The sequence below is a fragment of the Chiloscyllium punctatum genome, chromosome 5, assembly GCF_047496795.1.
Source record: "Chiloscyllium punctatum isolate Juve2018m chromosome 5, sChiPun1.3, whole genome shotgun sequence".
Taxonomy (NCBI): Eukaryota; Metazoa; Chordata; class Chondrichthyes; order Orectolobiformes; family Hemiscylliidae; genus Chiloscyllium; species Chiloscyllium punctatum.
Genome location: NC_092743.1, coordinates 113,407,464 through 113,419,527, shown reverse-complemented (window position 1 = coordinate 113,419,527; position 12,064 = coordinate 113,407,464). Strand labels below are relative to the sequence as shown.

Below are 12,064 nucleotides of genomic sequence, written 5' to 3'. Positions count from 1 at the left end.
GGCTTCCAAGAGATCAATTGTGTTAGGGGATTCTGTAGTTGGAGGTATGAAAGATGTTTCTGTGGCCAGCACTGAAAAAGCTGGATGGTGTGTTCCTTCCCTGGTGCCAGGATCAAGGATGTCTCAGGGAGAGTGCAGAATGTTCTCACGGGGGAGAGGGGCCAGCAAGAGGTCATTGTCCACATTGGAACCAACGGCATAGGAAGAGAAAAAGTTGAGATTCTGAAGGGAGATTACAGAGAGTTAGGCAGAAATTTAAAAAGGAGGTCCTCGAGAGTAGTAATATCTGGATTACTCCTGGTGCTACAAGCTAGTGAGGGCAAGAATAGGAGGATAGAGCAGATGGCTGAGGACCTGGTGTATGGGAGAAGGATTCACATTTTTGGCTCATTGGGATCTCTTTTGGGGTAGAAGTGACCTGTGCAAGAAAGATGGATTGCACCTAAATGGGAAGGAGACTAATATACTGGCAGGAAAATTTGCTAGAGCTGCTCGGGAGGATTTAAACTAGTCAGGTGGGGGGGAGAGAGGTGGGATCCAGGGACCCAGGAAGATAATGAGGAGAGATTAATCTGAGACTGGTACAGTTGAGAACAGAAGCGAGTCAAACAGTCAGGGCAGGCAGGGACAAGGTAGGACTAATAAATAAAACTGCATTTACTTCAATGCAAGGGGCCTAATAGGGAAGGCAGATGAACTCAGGGCATGGTTAGAAACATGGGACTGGGATATCATAACAATTACAGAAACATGGCTCAAGAATGGGCAGGACTGGTAGCTTAGTGTTCCAGGATACAAATGCTACAGGAAGGATAGAAAGGGAGGCAAGAGAGGAGGGGGAATGGCATTTTTGATAAGGGATAGCATTACAGCTGTGCGGAGGGAGGATATTCCCGGAAGTTATTTGGATGGAACTGAGAAATAAAGAAAGGGATGATCACCTTATTGGGATTATATTATAGACTCCCCTAATAGTCAGAGGGAAATTGAGAAACAAACTTGTAAGGAGATCTCAGCTATCTGTAAGAAAAATAGGATGGTTATGGTAGGGGATTTTAACTTTCCAAACATAGACTGGGACTGCCAAAGGGTTAAAGGTTTAGATGGAGAGGAATTTGTTAAGTGCATCCAAGACAATTTTCTGATTCAGTACATAATAGAGAAGGTGCAAAACTTGACCTACTCTTGGGAAATAAGGCAGGGCAGGTGGCTGAGATGTTGGTGGGGGGGCACTTTGGGGCCAGCAACCATAATTCTATTAGATTCAAAATAGTGATGGAAAAGGATAGACCAGATCTAAAAGTTGAAGTTCTAAATTGGAGAAAGGCCAATTTTGACGGTATTAGGCAAGAACCTTTGAAAGCTGATTGGAGGCAGTTTTTCGCAGGTAAAGGGATGGCTGGGAAATGGGAAGCCTTCAGAAAGGAGATAACGAGAATCCAGAGAAAGTATATTCCTGTCAGGGTGAAAGGAAAGGCTGGTAGGTATAGGGAATGCTGGATGACTAAAGAAATGACTAAAGAAAGAAAAGGAAGCATATGTAAGGTATAGTGGGAGGGAGGGGCAAGAAGAATGGGGGTGGGAGGGGGAAGGAGAATGAGGGGGGAGGGAGGGGGCAGGAGAATGAGGGGGAGAGAGGGGGAAGCAGAATGAAAGAGGAGGGAGGGTGGATGAGAATAAGGGCGGAGGAAGGGTGGAGGGAGAATGAGAGGGGAAGGAGGGGGAAGGAGAATGAGGGGGAGGGAGGGGTGAGGAGGGGGAAGGAGGGGGAGAGAGGGTGTAGGGAGGGGAAAGGAGAATGAGGGGGAGGTAGGGGGAAGGAGGGGTGAAGAGTATAAAGGAAGTAGGAGTATATTTAAGAGAGATATATTTAAGGAGGGCAAAAAGGGAACATGAGGTAGCTTTGGGAAATAGAATTAAGGCAAATCCAAAGGGTTTTTACAAATACATTAAGGACAAAAGGGTAACTCGGGAGAGAATAGGGCCCCTCAAAGATCAGCAAGGCGGCCTCTGTGTGGAGCCGCAGAAAATGGGGGAGCTACTGAACGAATATTTTGTAACAGTATTTAATGTGGAAAAGGATATGGAAGATATAGACTGTAGGGAAATCGATGGTGACATCTTGCAAAATGTCCAGATTACAGAGGAAGAAGTGCTGGATGTCTTGAAACGGTTAAAAGTGGATAAATCCCCAGGACCTGATCAGGTGTACCGAGAACTCTGTGGGAAGCTAGAGAATTGATTGCTGGGCCTCTTGCTGAGATATTTGTATCGTTGATAGTCACAGGTGAGGTGCCGGAAGACTGGAGGTTTGCAAATGTGGTGCCACTGTTTAAGAAGGGCGGTAAGGACAAGCCAGGGAACTATAGACCAGTGAGCCTGACCTCGGTGGTGGGCAAGTTGTTGGAGGGAATCCTGAGGGACAGGATGTACATGTATTTGGAAAGGCAAGGACTGATTAGGGATAGTCAACATGACTTTGTGCGTGGGAAATCATGTCTCACAAAATTGATTGAGTTTTTTGAAGAAGGAACATAAAGGATTGATGAGGGCAGTGATCTATATTGACTTCAGTAAGGCGTTCGACAAGGTTCCCCATGGGAGACTGATTAGCAAGGTTAGAGCTCATGGAATACAGGGAGAACTAGCCATTTGGATACAGAACTGGCTCAAAGGTAGAAGACAGAGGGTGGAGGTGGTGGAGGGTTGTTTTTCAGACTGGAGGCCTGTGACCAGTGGAGTGCCACAAGGATCTGTGCTGGGTCCACTACTTTTTGTCATTTACATAAGTGATTTGGATGCGAGCATAAGAGGTACAGTTAGTAAGTTTGCAGATGACACCAAAATTGGAGGTGTAGTGGACAGCGAAGAGGGTTACCTCAGATTACAACAGGATCTTGACCAGATGGGCCAAAGGGCTGAGAAGTGGCAGATGGAGTTTAATGCAGATAAATGCGAGGTGCTGCATTTTGGGAAAGCAAATCTTAGCAGGACTTATACACTTGATGGTTATGTCCTAGGGAATGTTGTTGAACAAAGAGACCTTGGAGTGCAGGTTCATGGCTCCTTGAAAGTGGAGTCGCAGGTAGATAGGATACTGAAGAAGGTGTTTGGTATGCTTTCTTTTATTGGTCAGAGTATTGAGTACAGGAGTTGGGAGGTCATGTTGCAGCTGTACAGGACATTGGTTAGGCCACTGTTGGAATATTGCGTGAAATTATGGTCTCCTTCCTATCGGAAAGATGTTGTGAAACTTGAGAGGGTTCAGAAAAGATTTACAAGCATGTTGCCAGGGTTGGAGGATTTGAGCTATAGGGAGAGGCTGTTTTCTCTGGAGTGTCAGAGGCCGAGGGGTGACCTTATAGAGGTTTACAAAATTATGAGGAGCATGGATAGGGTAAATAGGCAAAGTCTTTTCCCTTGGGTCAGGGAGTCCAGAACTAGAGGCCATGGATTTAGGGTAAGAGGGGAAAGATATAAAAGAGATCTAAGGGACAACTTTTTCACACAGACGGTGGTACTGGTATGGAATGAGCTGCCAGAGGAAGTGGTGGAGGCTGGTACAATTGCAACATTTAAGAGGCATTTAGATGGGTATATGAATAGGAAGGGTTTGGAGGGATATGGGCTGGATGCTGGCAGGTGGGACTAGATTGGGTTGGGATATCTGGTCAGCATGGATGGGTTGGACTGAAGGGTCTGTTTCCAAACTGTACATCTCTATGACTCTAAGTTAACAGATTCCAGCTACATATAAACAACTGCAAACTGTCCTTGTTAACTCTCCTTGTTAAAAGTCGAAAGCATTTCACAAACTACATGCATACAAACAGACACAATCCAACACAAAAAAAACAGGGTGTTAAAGATCGAGGGAAAGACTGGGAAAGCAGTTCATTGGTCCCTTTTCACAAGATCACTGAGATAATCCTTTTGGTTTGTTCCTTGGTGGTTCTCCTTTCACTTGTTTACAGGAGGCACATGGCAGGTAAACACTTATAACATCTTTAACTTATTGGCTAAGAGCCATAGCTCTCAAGAGCTAGTGAGGGTAATAAGCAGGCTTTCTTCAGGCTTGAGGCTTGCTGAAAAAGGACAGCTATTTCCTTTTCAGAGGTCTGATAGCTTCTCACCCAAAACATTCACATCTATCAGCTGTTTGTCAACATGGGAACCAATCCTATAGTTGCTGGCAGTTGGGAGACTGTTGTCATTGTCAACTGGTCACCGTTCCCCAAATCAATCAGTTACATGTTGCTGGATGAATTTGTCCATTCATACGCACCCCTTGGCTCCAACTCATCTGCAATTAGACATCTCCGACTGCTTGAACGAATAGCAGTATAAAGAACACTTACAATCAGTGTCAGGTAACTTACATTTAAAAAGTGTGATTGTCCTTTTCACAATCCTTGGGTTTTAAAACAGTCCTTTCTTTTCCTACTTTAATTCACAATCAATAATACAGAAAAAAAGATATGATCTTTACACTTCCAAATTAATTTTCTATCAAACCTGTTACAATATAAAAACATTGAAAGTTAGTCACCAACCCATCATAAGGATGCATGATTCATGACACACTTTTGGAGAGAACCCACATAATATCTCCCTTTCTATACTGTGTAAAACGTTGGTTACCATTCTTTACCCTAATCCTTCCACCACCAATTCCTCTATCCATCTAGTAGCTAGCCTACTCCCACTAATTGTTCCACTACTGTATTCAACTATATTTCATCTTCTTTTGTGAGGGCTGCCCTTAATCAATTACTGCTCTCTTGTCTTTCAAGTTCAGTTTCTTTTAATTAACTTTTTACTGATATGAGTCAAACTTCAAGGACTGACTGGCTGCTGCAACCCTCATCCTGCTTGTGCCAGGCATTTGCTTCCGATTTATTTCTCATTTTGTTCTGATTCTACAACATCTCCACATCCATCAGGAAAAACTTGGAACTTAAATATGCAAGGATTACGCTTTTTCATCATACCTGACAAAAACTGGCATTGTCAAGTAATAATTAGAAGAACAAATTGAATTATTTGCACTTTGGAAATGGAAGGATAAATGAGTTAGGGTACAATCCCTTAGTGTCATAGTGTTAGCAAACTCCCAGATATCAAGGTAAGGTCAAGAGAATTGCATGAACTGTCGAATCACAGGACATGCTGTTTATTAATATGACACACATGCCAACTCATGAAACTAACAGAAACTACTCAGAAACTAACAGAAGCTACCCATGAGCTTTGAAATTTGGTATAGTCTCCAAAACGTTGACACTCAAAAAAAAAAGGACAAAAGGACGGGGAGGGGGGGAGCGTAAGTGCAGTTGATATGCGTTTGTCAAGACTTTGCAGATGCTAATTTGTAATCGATAATGTACTGATAGCATTAACGCTGATTAAGAAATGGCTGAAGGAGGATATAACTGCAGAATGCTCAAGATTTCTGTTGCGTGAGAGATAGATGTCCATCAGCATACACATTGACTTCAGAGAAAAAGAGTAGTGAACAAATTTAAAAAGGGTCGAACAATTTGCTATCACTTATTTTGTATATTTGGTCACATAAAGGACAGAGATGCTTGGAAGCACTTTAACTTGTAGGTTCCTTCTAAGCTATACACCATCCTGATTTGGAACTATATCGCCATTCCTTCAGTGTGACTTGACCAAGATCCTGGAATTCTCTCTCTCTCTGACAGTATTGTGAGAATGGACTGCAGCAGTTCAAGAAGGCAGTTCAGCATCACCTTCTCGAGGACACTTAGGGTTGGGCAAAAAATGCTGACTCGGTCAGGGTTGCACACATTCCATGAATACATTTTTAAAAATACTCCTACTTTGGACACTTTGTTTGGTGAAGTTTTAATTTTCATAATTACAGAAAGTGACAAGCGAGAAACAGACTATTTGATGTTTCTGGTTCATACTTCAACCTAAATCTCCTCTTTATCTTTTACTGTCAGGAGCTTTCCATTGGTCTTTCTCTCGGTTTTATCAAGATTGTCTTTAAATGCTTCTGTGCTTTCACCCTAATTGCTCTTTGAGTTCCGCATTTGAGCAGGCATCTGACTCCCCTATTCCAAGTAGCCTGGGAGACCCCCTATAAGCAGCAGCCTGTGACTCCCCCACGCCCAAAATCCTGTGAGACCCCCCCAACCACTAGAACCATGTGACTTCCCCTACACCCAGCAGCCTGTGACTCCCCACCACACCCAGCAGCCTGTGACTCCCCACCACACCCAGCAGCCTGTGACTCCCCACCACACCCAGCAGCCTGTGACTCCCCACCACACCCAGCAGCCTGTGACTTTACACCACACCCAGCAGCCTGTGACTCCCCACCACACCCAGCAGCCTGTGACTCCCCACCACACCCAGCAGCCTGTGACTCCCCACCACACCCAGCAGCCTGTGACTCCCCACCACACCCAGCAGCCTGTGACTCCCCACCACACCCAGCAGCCTGTGACTTTACACCACACCCAGCAGCCTGTGACTTTACACCACACCCAGCAGCCTGTGACTCCCCACCACACCCAGCAGCCTGTGACTCCCCACCACTCCCAGCAGCCTGTGACTCCCCACCACACCCAGCAGCCTGTGACTCCCCACCACACCCAGCAGCCTGTGACTCCCCACCACACCCAGCAGCCTGTGACTCTCCACCACACCCAGCAGCCTGTGACTCCCCACCACTCCCAGCAGCCTCTGACTCCCTACCACACCCAGCAGCCTGTGATTCTATCCATCCCTCTGGAACCAGGAGCTTGAAACTACCTCCGATAATTAGCAGCCTACGATTCCTCCATTCAGCTGATAGCCACCACCCATTCCCTACCCCAGTCCACAAGTAGATAACAGCCAGAGATCCACGTACAACTAGCTGCATGTATCCCTAACCCCTGTATAATCTGCTAACAGCTCCCTTCACCTCCTCAACTCCTCCCAGAAAGCCAGGAGCTGGTGAGAGCTGCTCCATGAACAGCTATTGTCTCACTATAAATGTGTAAAAGCTGTCAAGGTTCCAATATTCTCTGTTCCACATGTGCTGATCAAAAAATTCAGAGCATCTTGTAAAATTTGCATCTGTTGTCTCCTTAACCACTTCCTCAACTGCTTCCAAAGTGGTCATTTTGAAATGATGAACAGATTCCACATTTGGCTTGTCATCTACCACTCATCTTATTGAATCCCAACATGATGATGTCGAGGGCATGACCCCATGAAATATACACCTCCTCGTTTTCGCCTCCATCATCTTACACTTCTGCATTGCAAAATCCAAACCAATTATTGTCAAATTAAGCCAGTTAATACCAGGGAACATCCATCTTATCTCACAAAAGCAGCTGCACACTGTACAAGTATTAAGAAAAATAAGCTTTTTATATAAAGCCACAGATTTTTCGTTCTCTTATTTAAAAATGGGAAAGTGATTTCATAGCTATGGGTGATGCAGGGGTCAGTGCTCTGTCTTTCCACTGCTTGGAGCCAAATTCAAATCCAATCCAAACCAATAAAAATGACATAGTTCCTGTTGTCTATAAGATAATATGAGAAATGAGTTTAGCTTACTTCAATCTTGTACCTGATCAATATTAACAAAACTGTTTTCAATGTACCCATGAAATTTTTATGCCACAGGAATTTTTTGAGGGAAGTTAAACTTTCACAGAAACTGCATTTTTGAATTTTATTATTTATAAGTGACTACTTACATTTAAAATCACTTATTCTCTATGGGAACAATGTCCCCCTCCATGGGGTGTTGTCAGTCCATCTCACTAATTCATTCCTGTGCAAATTCCATGCTTGACCTTCTCAAGCTGCCATCAATACATTGGCCACAACTGTGTGGGGCAAAAGAGTAATGCCAGCCTGGTGGGAAAGCAAGCTGACGGCACTGTTCAGTTTGAGGGTGGTTCCAATTACTCCAATCTGGAGACAACCTGAGGCATGGACAGAGGGCATGTGAGTTGCCTTTGAAAGCCTGTCTTTCCATGAGCCTTACACATCAGAAAAATGTAAACAGCATCTAACATCTCGCTGCTGGATCCTGTGAGGAGTACGCTTTGACCAATGGACTTTTGCCGATGGTGGCTGCTGGCCTTTAATTTACTGGCAGTTTGTGTTAATCTGCAATGCCACTGTCATGGTTTATGATTCACTGAGAAATTTGTCTACAGTCACCCGTCAGTTCCTAATGAGCTGAATGGCAGGCAGTTGGATGGGTTTACTTGGCAGTGGGGATGACAGTGAGGGGCACAGTGACTCAGCAATGTTGCCGCACAGCAACAGGGGCCCAGGTTCAGTTCTAGCCTTAGATGGTTCTCTGTGTGGAGTTTGTATGTTCTCCTGGTATCTCCTTGGGTTTCCTCCCACAGTGTGCAGGATGGGTGGATTGGCCATGCTAAATTGCAAGTAGTATCTAGAGATGCATAATCATGGTTACAGGGATAGTTGGGGGGCTAGGTCTGGGTGCAATGCTTTGTTGGGCCAAATAGCCTCTTTCTACACCATAGGAATTCTATGACATATTAGTCATTTCTTATTTTGCCCACTGCTATACTAAAAACCGTAAAAATTCCACCCTTTGTGTTCCCCACCAACTCCTTCTGTAAGATTAAGTGCCTTCATCAGGCCATTCTTTATCCTGCACTGTTAAAGAGAAAACAGCCCTAGATTCAAGGTTGTAGATCCTTGGAGAGGTGACAAACCTTCACAAATAGTGAGCAGATCCCAGATCTGGATGACTCTCCTGTTTCTGGAAGATCCCAGGTAGGATCAAGTAACTCATGTCTCACATAAGAAGCAGTCCATATGTTTAGTTTTAACCCACAGCGCAGGAGTTAAAATTCTTTGATGATCTTGAAGGAGGGATAAGGTCTGTCAGAACGGACAAATTATTTAAATTCCAAATCTTTGTAGATCAATAAAAAAACTCGCTTATGTCAGTGAAAGTTGAAGGAACTTCAACTGTGAAGCTATTTAAATGCCTAATTCTGAAAGCTTTTTTGTGGATCAGTGAGAGTTTAGAAAATGTTTTAGCAGTTGCAATAGTTTGTTGCCATCATCCCAAGGGTTATCATAATGTCGTAAGGACCATGCCCTTTTGATTGTGGACAGAAATGGGAGGAGAACTTCTTTAAAAATCAAGGACTGTGGAAGGGATGGCTAGACCTCTTAAAGGCAATTTAACAAGACTCATTACAAATGGTGTTTACACTGCTGCTTTGAACTCCCAACTGTTCACTGCACCCAGGAACCACCTTTAGTTGTTTGACTGCAAGAGACATGACTTAGAGCAAGTGGGTTAGCCTGTAGTTGCTGTTCTTTGCCTGGTGCTCATCTAATGCAGACAAACTAGATATCTGTTTCATGTTTTTCTGGGTTTGAATATTAAAATGCACAAAATGGATTCATTAGTCGATGTAATCACAAATTTCTTTTTGCACAATTAACTGTTTGATTTGTTGGGTTGTAACTAGACATTGGAAACAAAGACATCTGGCTGCCAACAACTATGTATTTGGCTCCTGGGTAGCTGATCAGCTTGTGAGCATAAAGGATATTTCCAGAAACGTTTGGACCTTTGAAACGGGAGGTGATGTGTCCCTCCGTAGAAGAATATACTTGAAGATTGTGGAAAGCCAGTTATCTTCTCCCACCGGTTGTTGTATATTGTTATTTTCAAGCAATAAGTCAGAGACTTTATAATTTGTGAACCAGTCACTCTGTGCTTCCTGGAAAGAAGAGAGAAGAGATTGGGGAGTAACAAGTCCTAGCAAGGAAAGGGTGACAATGTTCAAGCACCACTGTTATCATGAAGAGTGCTCTTCATTCCACCGAGGCTGCCAGACAGGGGTCCCCAATGTGACTCCCATATCGAGAGTACTTACCATTGTTGCTTTCACTGAACAGTGCTGACCCTTCCCGCACCTAACAATGCTTACCATCTACCCACACCATAGACAGTGCTCACAATCCCCCCTCCACTGGACATTGTGTATTCCGTCCACCCCCATCTGAATCGCATTTGCACCTTCTACTTCTGCTGTCTCCTTACCCCCACCAGAACATTGCTCTTCCTCATCCCATTCCCAATACCAGAGATAGATTGTGCTCATCCACTCCATCCCCGCCCTGACCATAAATACTGTTTTTTTGACTTCCACCAGGCAGTGCTCCTCTTGGCCTCCACCTGCCAGATGCTGATGCTGCTTGTTCGTCATCCCAAACCACTTTACTGTGCTGCCTCCAACTCCCGACTCCCCCACACCGTCCTCTCCTGTCTCACCTTCCAGACTCCCTGGATCCTGTTCAACAGATGTCAGAAGAGTGATCATTGACGGGTGCTGGGATGGGCCACTTGGACCATGTTGAGTTTCTGTGGGTGGAAACAGGGTAGACACTGTTAGGGTGAAAGAGAGGAGCAGGAGGGTCAACACTGTCAGGGAATGGAGAAAGGGGAATACCATTGTCAGGGGCTTGAGGCTGTGCAGTCTTGGAAATTGCCAGCTCCATTCAAAACAAAACAAATCCATGAACTGACGACAGACCTTAATCAGCATGTGTTCAGTTAATGACGAAGAAAGGGAGTTTGATTGTCCCCTGTGCTGGAACTATCCTGGACAACATGCTTCCTGACGATATTTTGCCCTGCATTCTGGCTGGAGACAGCATCATTGGTACAAAGAATACAGCATAAAATGGTATGTGGGCAAATTAAATTGTGCAGATGCCTCTTCTCTGATGCTGACTGAAAGATTTGGGTGTATAAATTTTATGGCCTATATTTTGTATTTTGTTTCAGGTCGGTAGGGTGGAGGTGTGGGAGGTATCTAATTTTGCATGTGAAGAGTGAATGTAAGGAAATGAGCGAAGGAAAAGTGTGCCAGTTTCTTTTCTGGGCAATCTCTCCAATTCTGCCGATGTTATGATGTACATTCTGCCCAGCTGATTCAGTGCACTAAGGAACCTCCCTTTAATTGTTTGACTGGAAGAGACATGATTTAGAGTAAGTGGGTTAGCCTGTAGCTGCTGTTATTGCCTGGTGCTCATCCAACGCAGACAAACCAGATATCTGTTTAATGTTTTTCGGAGTTGGAATATTGATATGCACAAAATGGATTAATCAGTCATTGTAATCACTCATTTCTTTTTAAGTTCTACACTCAATATTTGTTCTGAGCTGGTTTACAGCACTGATTTTTTTTTGTTGTTACCATGGGTACGAGTTTTCTTAAGATCTGTGCTGCATTTAGAAAATAACATGATTAATAATATGATTGCATCAGGGCTTTTTATTGTACTTGATATGTAGCCACACAGTACATGGGAGGAAAAACAAATTATCAGTCAGTCGGTAATAAGTTCACTGCTTTAGCTACATGGGCTCCTGTTTTGATGCAACCTTGTGAATGAACAGCAGGGCTAGTTGTAGGTGAAACAGTTTTTAAAGATTCAGCAACCAATGGATATACCAGATAATCATCTGCTTCTGAAGCGTCATGACCAAAACTGGTTGTGAGCAGGAGGATGGTTATCACATAGCTACAGTAGACCTAGCAGCCCTGTAAGTGGGTGGAGTGAGCTCTCATTCTTGAGAGCAGCAGGGGAGAAGGGGAAAAAAAAATCATGTCTTCCAGGAAGGCAGATACATAGCAGCATTGAATTGTGAGTTTGTGAAAAAAAAACTTGGCTTCTGAAATTTAGCTGAGGTAAGAAATGGTATTCATTTTTCAAAGTGTTTGTTGGCTTTCGTGTAGATTGGTTTTGAGATATTGTATGTTAATAATGCTTCAGGGCAGCCTGCAAAAACCAAAATAATACATTTTAAATATTATTCATAAGTTGCATGCAGCATGTAGTAATTCCTTCTCCAGATTTAATGTCTTGTTAGTTTTTTAAAGCTGATATATTGGTGCATTGCAAGCACAATCTGTGTGCAGAAAAGAACTGTTAAGAGAACAGAAAAGCCTTTTCTTTTATTTGCTGTATTTTGCTGCCTCGTATTCCGCAATCGAACCTAGAGTGCCCAGTCCTGTTCCACACT

The 12,064-nt window shown here is 43.8% G+C and overlaps 1 protein-coding gene across 19 annotated transcripts in view; it reads left to right on the top strand.

Moving 5' to 3' along the window:
* Positions 1-12,064, top strand: part of LOC140477357 (cAMP-regulated phosphoprotein 21-like) — a 448,868-nt gene that overhangs the window by 208,643 nt on the left and 228,161 nt on the right. For 4 of the 19 annotated variants that reach the window (XM_072571085.1, XM_072571091.1, XM_072571092.1 and 1 more), the window contains exon 1: positions 11,442-11,729. The exons of the other annotated variants lie outside the window; for them this stretch is intronic. The gene's annotated coding sequence lies outside the window, so the exon portion shown is untranslated. Of the gene's footprint in view, positions 1-11,441; positions 11,730-12,064 lie in introns of those variants that run through there. 19 annotated transcript variants of the gene reach the window in all.